At 39.4% G+C, this 16,505-nt stretch overlaps 1 protein-coding gene across 2 annotated transcripts in view; it reads right to left on the bottom strand.

The window, feature by feature from the left end:
* tenm2b (teneurin transmembrane protein 2b) overlaps nt 1-16,505 on the bottom strand; it is a 308,065-nt gene that overhangs the window by 240,723 nt on the left and 50,837 nt on the right. The gene's annotated exons all lie outside the window — the stretch shown is intronic.

Genomic DNA, 16,505 nt, shown 5'->3' with positions numbered 1-16,505 from the left:
GGCAATATAATGGTTTATTCTGCATTTACATATACTATACCAATACTATATAGCTAGTGTTTCGAGTCGGTCCTCATGGATCTCCAGTCAATCTCCATTTTAATCTCCGTTTTGATTCCAGCTCTCCGTGCTCCTGGCCAGGTAATCAAGGCCCGCACAGCGTTCATTACCTTATTCAGTCAGGAGCCGGAACGGAGGGAAAGTGCGGACTGGAATTGAAAGATCCGTGTGCTGTGCCGCTAATGGAAAAACATGTCGATTTATCTATTGACAGCGAGTACTGGAGGTTTTAATGTGCAAAGAACACACTGTATTCAGTATTCTTCTTTCTGCCCGGAGGGAGGATAATTAATTGCTTCAGAGAATAAATAACAAGTCATAACAATCCCTGTTAATGAAAATTAGCATGTGTGCCATTCATTTGCCCTACATTATCTCTTTTCTCTTTAATTATATCTAGACATTCACAAAACGATCGAGTTGCTCACACAATGTGCAGAAAGACAAAAACAAACTATTCCTACAAACGCTTTTTTTCCACCAATCACATTTTCCACAAATCCCTTAGTGCCTTTGAGCCTGTATGGGCTCTGATCTCGCTAAATGAGATTATGATTTATTATTTAAAAAAAAACAAAAAAAAAAAACATTTAAGTATTTTAAATTTAAATTAAAAAATAGATCTTATCGAAATAGATCTTATATTAAATCGATTTAAGTCTTTTAAATCGATTTAAAAAGCTGAAAGTGGGTGAATGATTGTTGAAATATTTAACACATGTAAAGTGTGCTACAATTAATCAGATCTTGAGAGACAGGTGTAAACATCAGGCAGTTCATAGAGTCTGTGCTGTTAGAGGAGAAGAGAAGAGAAGAGAAGAGAAGAGAAGAGAAGAGAAGAGAAGAGAGATAGGGAAAAGAGAAGAGAAGAAAAGAATGGATGAAGAGAAGAGAAGAGAAGAGAAGAGAAGAGAAGAGAAGAGAGATAAGGAGAAGAGAAGAGAAGAGAAGAGAAAAGAAGAGAATAATGGATGAAGAGAAGAGAAGAGAAGAGAAGAGAAGAGAAGAGAAGAGAAGAGAAGAGAAGAGAAGAGAAGAGAAGAGAGATAGGGAAAAGAGAAGAGAAGAAAAGAATGGATGAAGAGAAGAGAAGAGAAGAGAAGAGAAGAGAAGAGAAGAGAAGAGAAGAGAAGAGAGATAAGGAGAAGAGAAGAGAAGAGAAGAGAAAAGAAGAGAATAATGGATGAAGAGAAGAGAAGAGAAGAGAAGAGAAGAGAAGAGAAGAGAAGAGAAAAGAAGAGAGATAAGGAAAAGAGAAGAGAAGAAAAGAATGGATGAAGAGAAGAGAAGAGAAGAGAAGAGAAGAGAAGAGAAGAGAAGAGAAGAGAAGAGAAGAATGTATAAGGAGAGGAGAGAAGAGAAGAGAGATAAGGAGAAGCGGAATATATAAGGAGAGAAGAGAAGAGAAGAGAAGAGAAGAGAAGAGAAGAGAGATAAGGAGAAGAGAAGAGAAGAGACGAGAAGAGAAGAGAAGAATGGATAAACAGAAGAGAAGAGAAGAATAGATGAAGAGAAGACCAGAGAAGAGAAGAGAGATAAGGAAAAGAGAAGAGAAGAAAAGAATGGATGAAGAGAAGAGAAGAGAAGAGGAGAGTGGATAAGGAAAGGAAAGAAGAGAAGAGAGATAAGGAGAAGAGGAATATATAAGGAGAGAAGAGAAGAGAAGAGAAGAGAAGAGAAGAGAGATAAGGAGAAGAGAAGAGAAGAGACGAGAAGAGAAGAGAAGAATGGATAAACAGAAGAGAAGAGAAGAATAGATGAAGAGAAGACCAGAGAAGAGAAGAGAAGAGAGATAAGGAAAAGAGAAGAGAAGAAAAGAATGGATGAAGAGAAGAGAAGAGAAGAGGAGAGTGGATAAGGAAAGGAAAGAAGAGAAGAGAGATAAGGAGAAGAGGAATATATAAGGAGAGAAGAGAAGAGAAGAGAAGAGAAGAGAGATAGGGAAAAGAGAAGAGAAGAAAAGAATGGATGAAGAGAAGAGAAGAGAATAATGGATAAAGAGAAGAGAAGAGAAGAATAGATGAAGAGAAGAGAAGAGAAGAGAAGAGAAGAGAAGAGAAGAGAAGAGAAGAATGGATGAAGAGAAGAGAAGAGAATAATGGATAAAGAGAAGAGAAGAGAAGAATAGATGAAGAGAAGAGAAAAGAAGAGAAGAGAAGAGAAGAATGGATGAAGAGAAGAAAAGAGAAGAGAAGAGAAGAATAGATGAAGAGAAGAGAAGAGAAAAGAAGAAAAGAATGGATGAAGAGAAGAGAGGAGAAGAGAAGAGAAGAGAAGAGAAGAGAAGAGAAGAGAAGAGAAGAGAAGAGAAGAAAAGAATGGATGAAGAGAAGAGAAGAATTGATGAAGAGAAGAGAAGAAAAGAGAAGAGAAGAGAAGAGAAGAGAACAGAAGGTGGTGCCATTTATTAAATAACCCACATGCCCCTGCACAGAGCACAAACACTACACCACTGGGTGCAATCAAAGCCTCAGTCCACAAGTCAAGGTTAACTTGTACGTGAACAGAAGAATCACACAAACACCAGCTGCCTCACATCAACACTGAACACAGGCACAGGAACCCTGCACCGCTCTCTCTCTGCTCAGGGTCTGGTGTTTACTCAGCGCATAATCGCAGATTCCTCACTGCTCATGTCTAGAACTCATTCATATTCCACTGCATCCTCTGTAACACACACACACACACACTCACACACACACACACACACACCTCTCTGAAGCGTCGGCCGAACGTCCTTATCTACAAACGGGAAATGATCTTTAATTGCGAGCCATATACTAATCCATTCGCATAATAGCGGCAAGTAAGAGGGAATAAAAGAGTAACATTAATGCGTAATTTCATTTTCGTTGCGAGTTAAAGAGTACGAATAGCGTGAATACATTCCAGTGACGTCCCTCATGGTTAAACTCTGAGAGCCTACAGCAATCATTTCAAATGAAATCCTATCATGAGGTTTGTTAAATTAGCTGTATTTACATGAGAGTCAGGTGTAAATTCATGTCGAACGGATACATTAAAAAGCCTGCTTTTCTTTTTCTTTCCTTGTCATTTTTTTCTTCCTCTCGGCTTCAGTTCAACGCTCTGCTGTTTGGGTGTTTAGTGCAGCCTTAGATATTCAGAGGTAAGTGTGTGACAGCAGATGTTGTGGAGCCATAACATGCCCTAAAGGGAGGAACAGGGAGTGCTTGGGCTGCCGGAGAAGCACTTCACTTGCACACACGGACTTTATGAGCATTCGAGGACCTTCTCACCTCCCTAAGCATATGGCCCACACTGATGCAGAAGCCCTGCTGAGTCCGGCATGGCCCGCAAGCCCGGTGCTGCCAACACGACTCGTTGTTCCTCTGTCAGGAATAATAGGAAATTAAAGTACGGCCGTGAAATGTGACTGGATATCAAGCTCGTGGTGTGGGTTGGTTTAGGATTGCGAGCCAAGAGCATGTGCTTTTTATACATAAGCAACATTTGTTTGGTCAGAAACAAACCCAAAACCCCGGGTCTAATAGTACAGTCCACTTCTAAGAGAAGCTGATTCTAATGTCTTCCTGGAGTGTATTGATCCCTTCACTCATCTTTAATAACAGCTTGATCTGGAACCTACCCTGGGAACACTCATTAGTTAGGAATACACCCTAGATCAGATGGCAGTCCACTGAGAAGAGAAGAGAAGAGAAGAGAAGAGAGATGAGAAGAGAAGAGAAAACAAGAGAGGAGAAGAGAAATGAAAAGAGATGAGAAGAGAAGAGAAAACAAAAGAAGAGAAGAGAAGAGAAAAGAAGAGGAAAGAAGAGAAGAGAAAACATGAGAGAAGAGAAATGAAAAGAGATGAGAAGAGAGGAGAAAACAAAAGAAGAGAAGAGAAAAGAAGAGGAGAGAAGAGAAGAGAAAACATGAGAGGAGATAAGATATGAAAACAGATGAGAAAAGAAGGGAAAACAAAAGAGGAGAAGACAAGAGAAGAGAAAACTAAAGAAGAGAAGAGAAGAGAAGAGAAGAGAAGAGAAGAGAAGAGAAGAGAAGAGAAGAGAAAAGAAGAGAGAAAAGAAAACATGAGAGGAGAAGAGAAATGAAAAGAGATGAGAAAAGAAGGGAAAACAAAAGAGGAGAAGACAAGAGAAGAGAAAACTAAAGAAGAGAAGAGAAGATAAAACAAGAGAGGAGAAGAGAAATGAAAAGAGATGAGAAGAGAAGAGAAAACAAAAGAAGAGAAGAGAAAAGAAGAGGAGAGAAGAGAAGAGAAGAGAAAACAAAAGAAGAGAAGAGAAGAGAAAAGAAGAGGAGAGAAAAGAAAACATGAGAGGAGAGGAGAATTGGAAAGAGATGAGAAGAGAAGAGAAAACAAAAGAAGAGAAGAGAAGAGAAAAGAAGAGGAGAGAAGAGAAGACAAGAGAAGAGAAAACTAAAGAAGAGAAGAGAAAACATGAGAGGAGAAGAGAGATGAAAAGAGATGAGAAGAGAAGGGAAAACAAAAGAAGAGAAGAGAAAACAAAAGAAGAGGAGAGAAGAGAAGAGAAATGAAAAGAAAAGAAAACGACAAGAGAAGAGCTTCATGCTAGCCCACTATGTATTAACAGCAAAATCTTCAACTCTTAGTTGATTTGTCATATTCTTAGAAACAGTAGTTTTTCTGGATCTTCATTAAAGAGAACACCATCATCTCAGAGAACATGCAGGTAATGAGTGAGTGTCTCCACCTGTACAGTGAATTCTCTTAATGTGATCTGTCTTATGCTTTCTAATATTATAAACAGCAGCTCCGCTGATTCCTCTAACCCCTGTTTCTCTTGTTCTACCCATCCCAAAGCATCCAGAGATTGTACCAGCTTCAGTTGTGTTCCGTGTCATGAGGTTTTTGGACCTTTATTGAGATGAGTCTGACTCTGTGAGGCTCCTGAAATATCTAGAGATGCACCAGATCCAGTTGGATTCCGCTTCATTCTACGAGGAGATACCAGCTACATCAGGTCTTCAAGAACAACAACCTGTCGTTAAAAGTGCTACACAAATAAAATCGAAATATATATAAATATGCATTGTATGAATTTCATTATTCTCTGATATGGAGAGGATCTGAAATCTCTGACCGTAGTGTCAGAAAGAAGGATGTTGTTTAAGTTACTGGACATCTCGGACAACGTCTTCCACGCGCACCGTGATGTCCTGGACGGATACAGGGGTACGCTCGGTCACAAGACAGCACCCTTTACGTAAGTCCCTGTGCTTTTTATCTTTAATTTAATTCTGCTCAGTGTCAATGCATTCATTTCTCTCTGATTTGGGCAAATAGTTAAGAAAGCGCCTTAACATACAGAAGCTAGGAATCAAACGCAGTCCGGCTGCAGTGCCTCGTTCCTTTAAAGCTTATTTTATCTTTCTATTTGTATCTGTGGCCCCTAAAACCCATCCACCACCCCAGAGAGGAGCAGTCGGTGTGGAAAGTAAGTGCGAGTGGAGTACAAGCTCCTGTAGCTGCTCTATTTTACAGCAGCTGCACTGGGAGAGGAGCGAGGACAAGGTCGCCGTTCGCTTAAGGGAGATGGAGGTTTTCTGTAACGAGATGTACAGTAGGCTCACGTACAGTAACTGATGCTCACGTTTCGTCTCTGGCTGCTACTTTCTATAGCATTTGATCAGAGCTAGTGTATAGGTCAAGGGAATGCATTTGAAATGGGTGAAAGACCAATTACTGTACATAACATTCCAGATTTGGGGTTAATAAACTCACTTTAACTGGATAGATACAGTACAGATTAGACAAAAAAAAAACAGATGATGTTTAATTGTACAGTTTCAGATCAGCTGTTACTGAAAATACTGAAAAAAGAAGCCTGGATGGAACCAACAAACGCCACTGGCAAAGTCACTGGGATTTTATGGAATTATCCTTTGCACTGCTGCACTTCAAATATTGATTCTTTAATAGACAGAAATATATATATATATATATATATATATATACTCACTATCCACTTTATTAGGTACACCTGTCCAACTGCTCGTTAACGCAAATCTCTAATCAGCCAATCACATGGCAGCAACTCAATGCATTTAGGCATGTAGACATGGTCAAGACGATCTGCTGCAGTTCGAACCGAGCGTCAGAATGGGGAAGAAAGGTGATTTAAGTGACTTTGAACGTGGCATGGTTGTTGGTGCCAGACGGGCTGGTCTGAGTATTTCAGAAACTGCTGATCTACTGGGATTTTCACGCACAACCATCTCTAGGGTTTACAGAGAATGGTCCGTAAAAGAGAAAATATCCAGTGAGGGCAGTTCTGTGGGCGCAAATGCCTTGTTGATGCCAGAGGTCAGAGGAGAATGGCCAGACTGGTTCGAGCTGATAGAAAGGCAACGGTAACTCAAATAACCACTCGTTACAACCGAGGTATGCAGAAGAGCATCTCTGAACGCACAACACGTCGAACCTTGATGCGGATGGGCTACAGCAGCAGAAGACCACACCGGTACTAGTAAGGTGTACCTAATAAAGTGGCCAGTGAGTTTATATATATATCCTGAAACAGTAAATAAGATAATGCACAAATATGCACTATAAAGACAATTAAAAAAAAAATAAATGCTATCAACAATTAACACTTAAGGTGGACACAGTCAGCTAACAAACCAAGAGCAGGACAGGGCAGGGGTAGAGACAAGATTCATAAAAATTTAGAAGCTAAATCAGGAGCTCTCTGAGATCATTCTGGGAATCTTTACGAATAGGGGCCCTGATGTGATTCTCACTCTTCCATCGAACAACGGTTTATCAGCCGTCATACAGGTAGTAAATAAATAAACACCACATGACTGAGGTAATTAACCCTGTGAGCCCTGACTGACCAGAGACATCGATTGACATTAATTACCAAGTCGTTACACCAATTAAGCCTTAACAAGATGCCTTAAAGACGCTAAAGATTTAACTGGGCACATGACAAGACAATGATCTTGATACTTCGGTAATATAAGGTTTACGAGCTAAGTATTTGAAATATTTTGATGAAAAATAAACAAATGAGCAACAAAAACTTCAACACTGAGGGTTCATTTCAGGTGACCTTGCTGTTGTAGGATTCACTCTTCTAGCCAATCATCATGCAAGGTGAACCGGGTGCAGAAAATAAACACAACACGGTCTAATTAAAACCTTTCTTCTATTTTAACTCCAACAGAAAAACTGACTAGCTGTAGATGTTCTATATACAGTTAAAACACAGGTTGATTAGTCATGACCTAAGTGTGATTTAAAAGGGCAAATCCAACAGAAATCGGAAATCTAATCACGGTGTCGAAAATCATGGGACAGGAAACAAGGAAGGGCACAAATATTCATTCATTCATTCATCTTCTACCGCTTATCCGAACTACCTCGGGTCACGGGGAGCCTGTGCCTATCTCAGGCGTCATCGGGCATCAAGGCAGGATACACCCTGGACGGAGTGCCAACCCATCGCAGGGCACACACACACACTCTCATTCACTCACACAATCACACACTACAGACAATTTTCCAGAGATGCCAATCAACCTACCATGCATGTCTTTGGACCGGGGGAGGAAACCGGAGTACCCGGAGGAAACCCCCGAGGCACGGGGAGAACATGCAAACTCCACACACACATGGTGGAAGCGGGAATCGAACCCCCAACCCTGGAAGTGTGAGGCGAACGTGCTAACCACTAAGCCACCGTGCCCACCGTGCACAAATATGTACCATAAAATCCTTTGCAAAGACACAAGAAGGTGTGAACAGGTGATCTAACTAACAACCAACACGAAACAGGTGGACACAATCAGATAACAACCCAGTGACAGGACAGGGCGGAGACACGACGAGGACAAACACACTGGTGCTTGTTGCCATGGGAACTGGAACAGGTAAGGTAGTCACTGTATTTGCAATTATTTAAACAATTTATACAGTAAGAACTAATATTTTGGTTTAGATCAGATAGCAGTGAGATTAATACCTTCTATTAGCTAACTATTTGATCAAATTAGCTTAAAGAATTTTAAATGTAAAACATATGTAGAAATATTTAAATTAGGAACGGCTTGAAATTTATTTCAGATCTTAAAAAGATTTGAAAGAGAACACTTCAATAATATTCACGTAATAATACATTTCACATAATTGTAAAGTTCAGGTCTGTAAACATAGATTTCAGTACTGTTGAGTTTTACTAGCTGGAATGTCCATACATTTAATGTTCCCAGATATAACCTTATAACACACAGGTCTGTTGTACAGAACCTTAAATGTGTTTTTAATAACCTCTAATGTCTATTGCTAACCTTCATTCTGGCAAATGATATGCTGTTAAAAAGGGAATGCAATACATTCTTCTTATGCTAACAGTGTGTGTTGAACTTACCACAGTACTGGACACCAAAAATGGGTCAAAAGGACAGTGTCATGATTCCTGACAGGAAAAAGATGGACAAAGTGCAGCAGTAAAAGGGACACGAGTGTTACGGGTTTTAGAGATAATTGGTGATTAAAACGCCAAACTGCAAAAGAGCTGTTATTTTTCTCAGCAGTCTATCACTCGTACGCACCTATTTACTGCTTCCTAATCAGCCGCAGTACAATTATACTGAATCTCTCTCTCTCTCTCTCTCTCTCTCTCTCTCTCTCTCTCTCTCTCTCTCTCTCACACACACACACACACACAGTAATAACCTCATTGTTACCAGAATCTGAACCGCAACTCAACAGCAATAAACCAAATATCAGATGGTGCTTTAGTATCAAACCACTCAGAAACAACAAAATCTCACATTTATACTAAAAGAGATAAACAGCATCTGTCACAAATGTGACTCTAATGTGAATGCACTGCTTTTGGGAATTGTAGGACATACTGTAATGTTCTACTTCATTTATTCATCTTCAGGAACCGCTTAATAACTTTGGCCTAAATCTAAGCGTCATATAAACACCATGCATATACTCTACAATCTGACAAGCTCTAGGGAATAAAAAGAGGAAAGCATTGCTAATCCATGTTGGAGGAAACTGGAGAACCCAGTTGAAACCCAACAGACAGGAAACCCAAGCTCAGGAGCGAGACAAGGCTGTGCACCAGAGAAGGAGTGACATCTGGTGAATATGGTGGATATTGTTTTGCATTGTCAGACGATCTGGTGCAGTGATACACTTTGGAGATTCACCAGGACTCGGGGTCTTAAGAAGCTTGTGACATCCAGCGCATTCGCAAGATCTCGGTCCTTTGGGGCTTCTTATTTGGTCCTGAAATTAAAAATGAGACTGAAAGGGAAACAGATTGGCAACGTGTGTGTGTGTGTGTGTGTGTGTGTGTGTGTGTAAAATCATTGATTAACTATATTCAAGGGAAAGTATTGAAAACTTCCTATAATCAAATCTGTTAATGTCGAAAAATGTAAATCATCTGCAACGAAGATTAAAGAACAAAAAATCAGGAAATTTACGTGCACGACCTTAGAAAAAAAATAAAACCAAATACTTTATAACACCTTTCGTGAGACAGACTCACCAGGCTTTCAGCATATACTACACTACCTTTGTGTCCCACTTCGTACAAATCCAATTAAACGACCTCATGAGGAAAAAAAAAACAACTCAATTCTTACTACAGAACCTGAATATATTAAAACGTCTATCATGTCTGCTTAAGAAATAACAAACCAGGATCTCAGGAAACACAACAAACCCCAAAGGAGAAAAGGAAATAACAGCTTTAGCAACTTTTCTGTCAAATCACACATACATACACAAACACACACACACACAAACACACACACAGACAACCTAAAAGACATCGACACCTTTATTAACAATACTGATGTAGCGAAGCGACTGTAATATCTAATACCTGATAATCAATCCCCAGGATCCGGCGCTTCCCCTTCTCAATTCCACCTCCGTCTTTCGTCCTAGAACCGGTCATAAACAGATTACCAACGAAAAATGAAACAAAAGTCTCGGAACAGATAAAAATACTGCCGTGAGTTTACTTCCAGATATTCCAGCTTATACTCCAGCTCCTGCTTCATATCACTCGTTACCGCTGACAGAAAAATTATTACTGCGCCGGCTGCCAGGATGAAAAGTCGCTCCATCCATAACTCATCCTGATCTGAAAGGGCTTCATTAAAAGCATGCAGTCATCCACTGGCACATACAGTCTATTTATCCAAACGCATTACTCATCTCTGTGAAAGTCAGACAACTTTTATGTGTGTTTATTAAACGAGTCGGGTGTCTGTAGTTCACCTGTAGTGTCAAACGATAACCAGAGGCTAGTATCACTAACTCAACCCCAGTGATACTGAATTTAACGCTTGTCTGCTCAAAATGTGTTAATTAACGGCCCGGACAGAGAGTTTGTATTAACCTTTTTACCAGAACAGTGAAACTCAATGGTCTTATGGGACATTTTAAATCATTCATTCACTCACATTTTCTACCGCTTATCCGAACTACCTCGGGTCACGGGGAGCCTGTGCCTATCTCAGGCGTCATCGGGCATCAAGGCAGGATACACCCTGGACGGAGTGCCAACCCATCGCAGGGCACACACACACACTCTCATTCACTCACGCACTCACACACTACAGACAATTTTCCAGAGATGCCAATCAACCTACCATGCATGTCTTTGGACCGGGGGAGGAAACCGGAGTACCCGGACGAAACCCCCGAGGTACGGGGAGAACATGCAAACTCCACACACACAAGGTGGAGGTGGGAATCGAACCCCCAACCCTGGAGGTGTGAGGCAAACGTGCTAACCACTAAGACACCGTACCCTCGTACATTTTAAATCAGTATAAAGAAATTAATGATTTTCTGTCTGTGAGTCTGATCTAAAACGACTCAGGACTCAGTGTGTTTTAGACGTGTGTTTTCACCACTGTTGAGAACCTTACACAGAATTTTAGAGGTTGAAGATAAATTTAGCTGCTTATAAAACACTTAGAGCGTCTCAGAAAGCAGACATGGGTTTGATACTCACATGTACTTTAAAGATACAAACATTTCTGTGGAAAAAAACAAAACAAACCGTTTTTCTTTCTTTGGAACTTTCCTATGAATATATTTCCCCTAGTAGACTAGATAAAAACAGAACTACTTATAAAACACTACAAATTCTAAAAGTCCTGAGTGTCTACTTCCATACGAGCTTCATATTAACCACCGCTGTGGAGTGAGACGTGATAAAGACATTTGATAATGAACAAAGATGCAAACAAACAGGATATTTATAGTAACGTCTCCCACGAAGTAGCTTTTCCATAGAAAGATGCATGGATGTAATCACTGCTAACATACGGTCATGCTTTCTTGAAGACGTTTCTGGAAGGAGTCTCCAGTGTCAGGGTCTTGTAGCAGACAGAAGTAAAGCTGTAACTTTACGGTTAAGTCTTCGAAGAAAGCAGATTATAGATAGTACAATACAAGCGATAACAGGGACTTGTCTCACAAGATTAAATACAATTTAACGCAAGTATTATATTTGTTACCAGATGCCAGATTTCTGGGGTTGAAGAGGAAACGCTGTTCTAGGAAAATAATCAGCTTCGGTGACACATCACACCATGCCATGGTTGATTATTATACTGTAACAGCATCTCCTGTCATGTTTTATTCCTTATGTGTCACATTATGTGGAGGTACAAGGCAGGGATGCTCACTCTCCCACTTCCTACTTGGCATTTGAATCAAACCCTTACCCACAGCTTTATGTCAAATCACAAACGTCAGCTGCATTCGTGCAACAAGCACAAAGCAGACGTTCTATGTGTTTATCTGCTTCGAATCTAGTTCTCATCCAACAGCGTCCCTCCTTATCCTAAACCTCCAATTACTTCATTAACCGGAGCCGATTCGCCATCACTGCACAGGAGGCAACAGTCCAAACACGCTGGTATCATCACATGCTCGGGTAATAACATGTCTTTCCGACTGTCAGGATTGTTTAGACTTTATTTGAACCTACTGTAAAAAGCAATAGCTAATGAGCTCCCAGCTCGTCTAACATCTCCATATTTCTTGTTGGCTATAATTAAAGTGACAACACATCCAGTAACGAGAAAGTTTTCTGCCCAACTAATACAAGCCACCACCAAAATACAAGCCACAATCATATGAAAGCTAGCAACTGGACATAAAGGCTGACTCTAGGTTCACACATCTAGCGAATTTATCTCTGCAAGTCAGCAGTCGCTGTGTTATGAAGTCACCAGGTGGGGTTCCTACTGCTGATTTTGTCACAGTAATACTGGTTATCAGTGAGTGGTGCATTTAAACTACCATTTAAACTATTATTCACTGCCATTTTAACACGAAGGCTCGGAATATTTCCTTTGTCCGAAGGATGGCTTGGGTTTGTTTAGATTTCGTGCCATGTGTCTTTGTTCATGTTTTGTGCTCGCGCACGTTTGTTGATCCCTACCCTGCCCCCCCACATACCTGTTCCTCATGTCTTGCTAATTAACCTCGCTACATATACACCTATATGTTATATTATATACTATGTTATTACTATATATAATATAATATATGTTGTTACGCTATATATACACACCTATGTTATATTATATACTATGTTATTACTATATATAATATAACATATGTTGTTACGCTATATATACACACACCTATATGTTATATTATATATCATGTTATTACTATATATAATATAATATATGTTGTTACGCTATATACACACCTATATGTTATATTATATACTATGTTATTACTATATATAATATAATATATGTTGTTACGCTATATATACACCTATATGTTATATTATATATCATGTTATTACTATATATAATATAATATATGTTGTTACGCTATATATACACCTATATGTTATATTATATATCATGTTATTACTATATATAATATAATATATGTTGTTACGCTATATATACACACCTATATGTTACGTATATTATATACTATGTGATTTTTTTGTGTGATTTTGCTGAGTCCTCTTCTTTTCTTACCTGGTGTTCTTTGTTTTACGTGTTTGTTTTTTTTGTTTTAATATCTTATTTTGCCAGTTTTAATGAATCCCTGTCTATCTTCTATCCCTGCATTTGGGTCTGGATTTTTGTCCCCTGACACATTTCCTTGCTGCTAATGTTTGGTGTTTCTCTTTTCCTGGGATCACATGAGTTCTTCTGTCTTCACATCCATTGGTATTTAATACACTTTGCCCGTCGCGCCATATTTGAATAAAGTTAAACGTTATCTTGCTGGATGATCCGGTTGAAACATGAAGCTAGGAAACCATATTTTTTTAAATTGTTAGCTCACAGGGCATGTGACTAACTTAAAGTAATGTGCTTTCTGCCCTCTTCCACATACATGAGCTCATAGATGCCTATGTTGTCACAAATCACCTTGATTTTTGTCTGCTGTCTCATACAAACCGAACTAAAAACCATTTCCCCACCAATCCTGAAAATCTAATACATTTAATATTTCAACCTCTCATACACCTAAACGTAAAAATATCCCACACCTCTCGCTCATTATACTGACTAGCCATGTTCCAATACCGTCGTCTGTAGCTACCCTTGACTCACCTTACCCCCCATCCTCTACACTGCCTGTATTTTAACCCCACACCACAGGTGTGTTCTGAGCCCGTCAGCATGTGAGGACCTTCTAAGCCTCTTAAGCCAAAACCCCCTGCAATAAGCAAGCCTCGAGAATTGCTCAGGCCACTTAACACCATCGGCAGGGACTCTGGGTGGCCCCGCTGTGTACGCTGACCACAAAAACACTCAGATCTCTCACACACACATTCTACTACACAGAGTTCAGGGCTGAAGTTTCTCTATAAGCTGCCTATTTTATATTAATCTATTGTAAATAGCTTTTATTGTTTTATTCTGATTGGCTCTGACATATTGAAAGTGCATTACAACAACTGAATTGTGTATATAGCTAAATCCCTAAATCCTGCTTTCTCATTCATGATATAGGATCTGGGCTTTTAGAGAAAAGATTAATAACGCAGAAACGTCGACAGTAGGAGTCGTCTGTTCTGCCAAGAGAACCGAACTATTTTTGTACGGTGAACCACCAAGAATAAAGTTGTGCTTGTTTTTTTTTTTTTTTTTTTTTTGTTTTCTAAATCATTTCTTTGTTGAAGCATTCGTACTGAACCTCAATTTCCAACACAAACAAGTAAAAGATAAACCGGGTTAAGGGACCCGGTCACGTGATGGCTGAAGACGTTTCTCTCATTGGCTGATACTGTATATAAGCCTTTGTTTTGTCCATGTCATGTTCGCTTAGCAACCAAATCTTACTGTGTCTTAAGAGGATACTTTTGGGAAATAAACATCTTCACCGGTGATTGATTATTTCCATTAGTGTCATTCGTAAGTCCGTATTCATAAAAATTCTCAGAATGATCTCAGAGAGCTCTTAATTCAGCTTCTAGGAATCTTATCTTCAGAGTGATTCAGGACCAATCACAGAGCAACTCTGAGCAAGGAAAATACAACAACTTTTATCTTAGAGAGGAGGCGGGGCTTAACCTGTTACTAAGTATGACAGATTATTTTGAAGACTGTGATTGGTTGTCCAATAAAAAAAAAAAATAAAAAATAGGAGCACCTTTAAAATCTGGTCTATTATAAACCTTCACTTTGTCTCTATGTTAAGATATTTGAGACTATATCGTGTCGGGATTACTGTACATTCGTGACCGATCATATTACAGATGCTCTAACATCTGTATGTTATAAATGTAATAAATGTAAATGTAAATGTAGACACAGTGCAGAAATGTCTTAAGCCGCGTTCACACTGCAAGTCTTAAAGCTCAATTCGGATATTTTGCTCAGATCTGATTTTTTTGTTTGGCTGTTCACATTACCTTTTAAAATGTGGCCTATATCAGATACCAGTGTGAACTGTTTGCTGTTTTGAACTGACCCGCATGCGCAAACGAACAATAACAATGACGTCACACGCAGCACGCCGTTGCGCTAAAGTTGGCGAGGTTATGGAGGAAGTAAGCATTATTCGCTTTTCTTTCTAAATGTTTGTGTAATGGCAGCACAGAGACGCAGTGTTTTGAAAATTTTCGGATGTCGAGGGCAACTTTTGATTATCTGAACCATTCTGTAGGCGTAGTCACGTTTGTGTGCGTACTCGCCGGCGCATAATTGTGACGAATGTCGATGTAGATTGACGTAAAAGTCGCATCAAATCCGCCTTGGTTGTTCACACTGCGGCCACATTGGAAAAAAATCAGATTTGGGTCTGATTCCGGACCACATATGGAAGTGGTCTGAATCTGATTTGAAAAAATCAGATCTGGGCTAGATTTGAGTGTTCACACTACTCCTGAAGAAGTCTGACCTGGTCACTTGACCCCCCAAAAAAATCAGATTTGTGCCACTTTTACCTGCAGTGTGAACGTGGCCTTAGAGACAAATTCTATCATTTCTGCCGCTATGGCATTTCAGCTCTGTTTCAGAGATGTTACTGTACAGTATCTCTAAATGACATAGTGGCAGAAAATATATGTGTGTGTGTGTGTGTGTGTCAGAGATGTTATCTCTAAAATGATTGATCACAAAAATATTCCCAACACCATCTAATCTGTATCATCTTATTAACTCACTATCATTATTAAATATTATATACAACACATTTCTTCTTCCTCCACTTTTCGGTCATTTTCTCCTCAGAAACTCTTAAAATTCCTCCTCACTACTCCTAACACTTTTTGACCTTATGAGCTCTTTTAAGGGTTAAGATGCTTTATGAATAATTTTTATCTTTACATGGATCTTTTCTTTAATCTTAAGGCGAATCTTAAGCCGACATTTCTAAGAATTTTCCTAGATTTCCATCACTAGGACAAACACTTTGTACTAAGAATTGTCAGGAATACGGGCCTTGGAGTCTATTCTGGGAACACTGGGAACAAGTCAGAGTTACAATCTTGATAGGACACCAGTCCATCACACAGCATCCACACACAAATTCACCATGGAAACAACTGGGATGTTTCTGGGAGGCAGGAGAACACCAGAGACCCCAAAGGAAACCTGTGTCAACATTGCGAGAACGTTGGAAACCCCACACGAGTAGCATGTCACCTGTCCAGCCGTATATACAATTAGAAGAAGAGTTGAATTTGGTTCCCACAAGAAACCCAAATGGTTCTCTTTTGAGTCTGGTTCCTCTCAAGGTTTCATTCTCTTCCATCTAAGGGAGTTTTTCCTCACCACAGTCACGTCAGTCACCTCAGTCTTGTTCATTAGGGAATAATACAAACCCATTTAAAATATAAGTCTAATATTAATCTTGATCTTATGTGTTATATTAATCTTGAATTTTTTTGTACTATATTTCTTATGTTCCGTAAAGCTGCTTTGAGACAATGTCCATTGTTAAAAGCGCTATACAAATA

This window comes from Tachysurus vachellii, chromosome 17, assembly GCF_030014155.1.
Source record: "Tachysurus vachellii isolate PV-2020 chromosome 17, HZAU_Pvac_v1, whole genome shotgun sequence".
Classification (NCBI taxonomy): Eukaryota; Metazoa; Chordata; class Actinopteri; order Siluriformes; family Bagridae; genus Tachysurus; species Tachysurus vachellii.
This window is presented reverse-complemented; position numbering and strand designations above follow the sequence as displayed.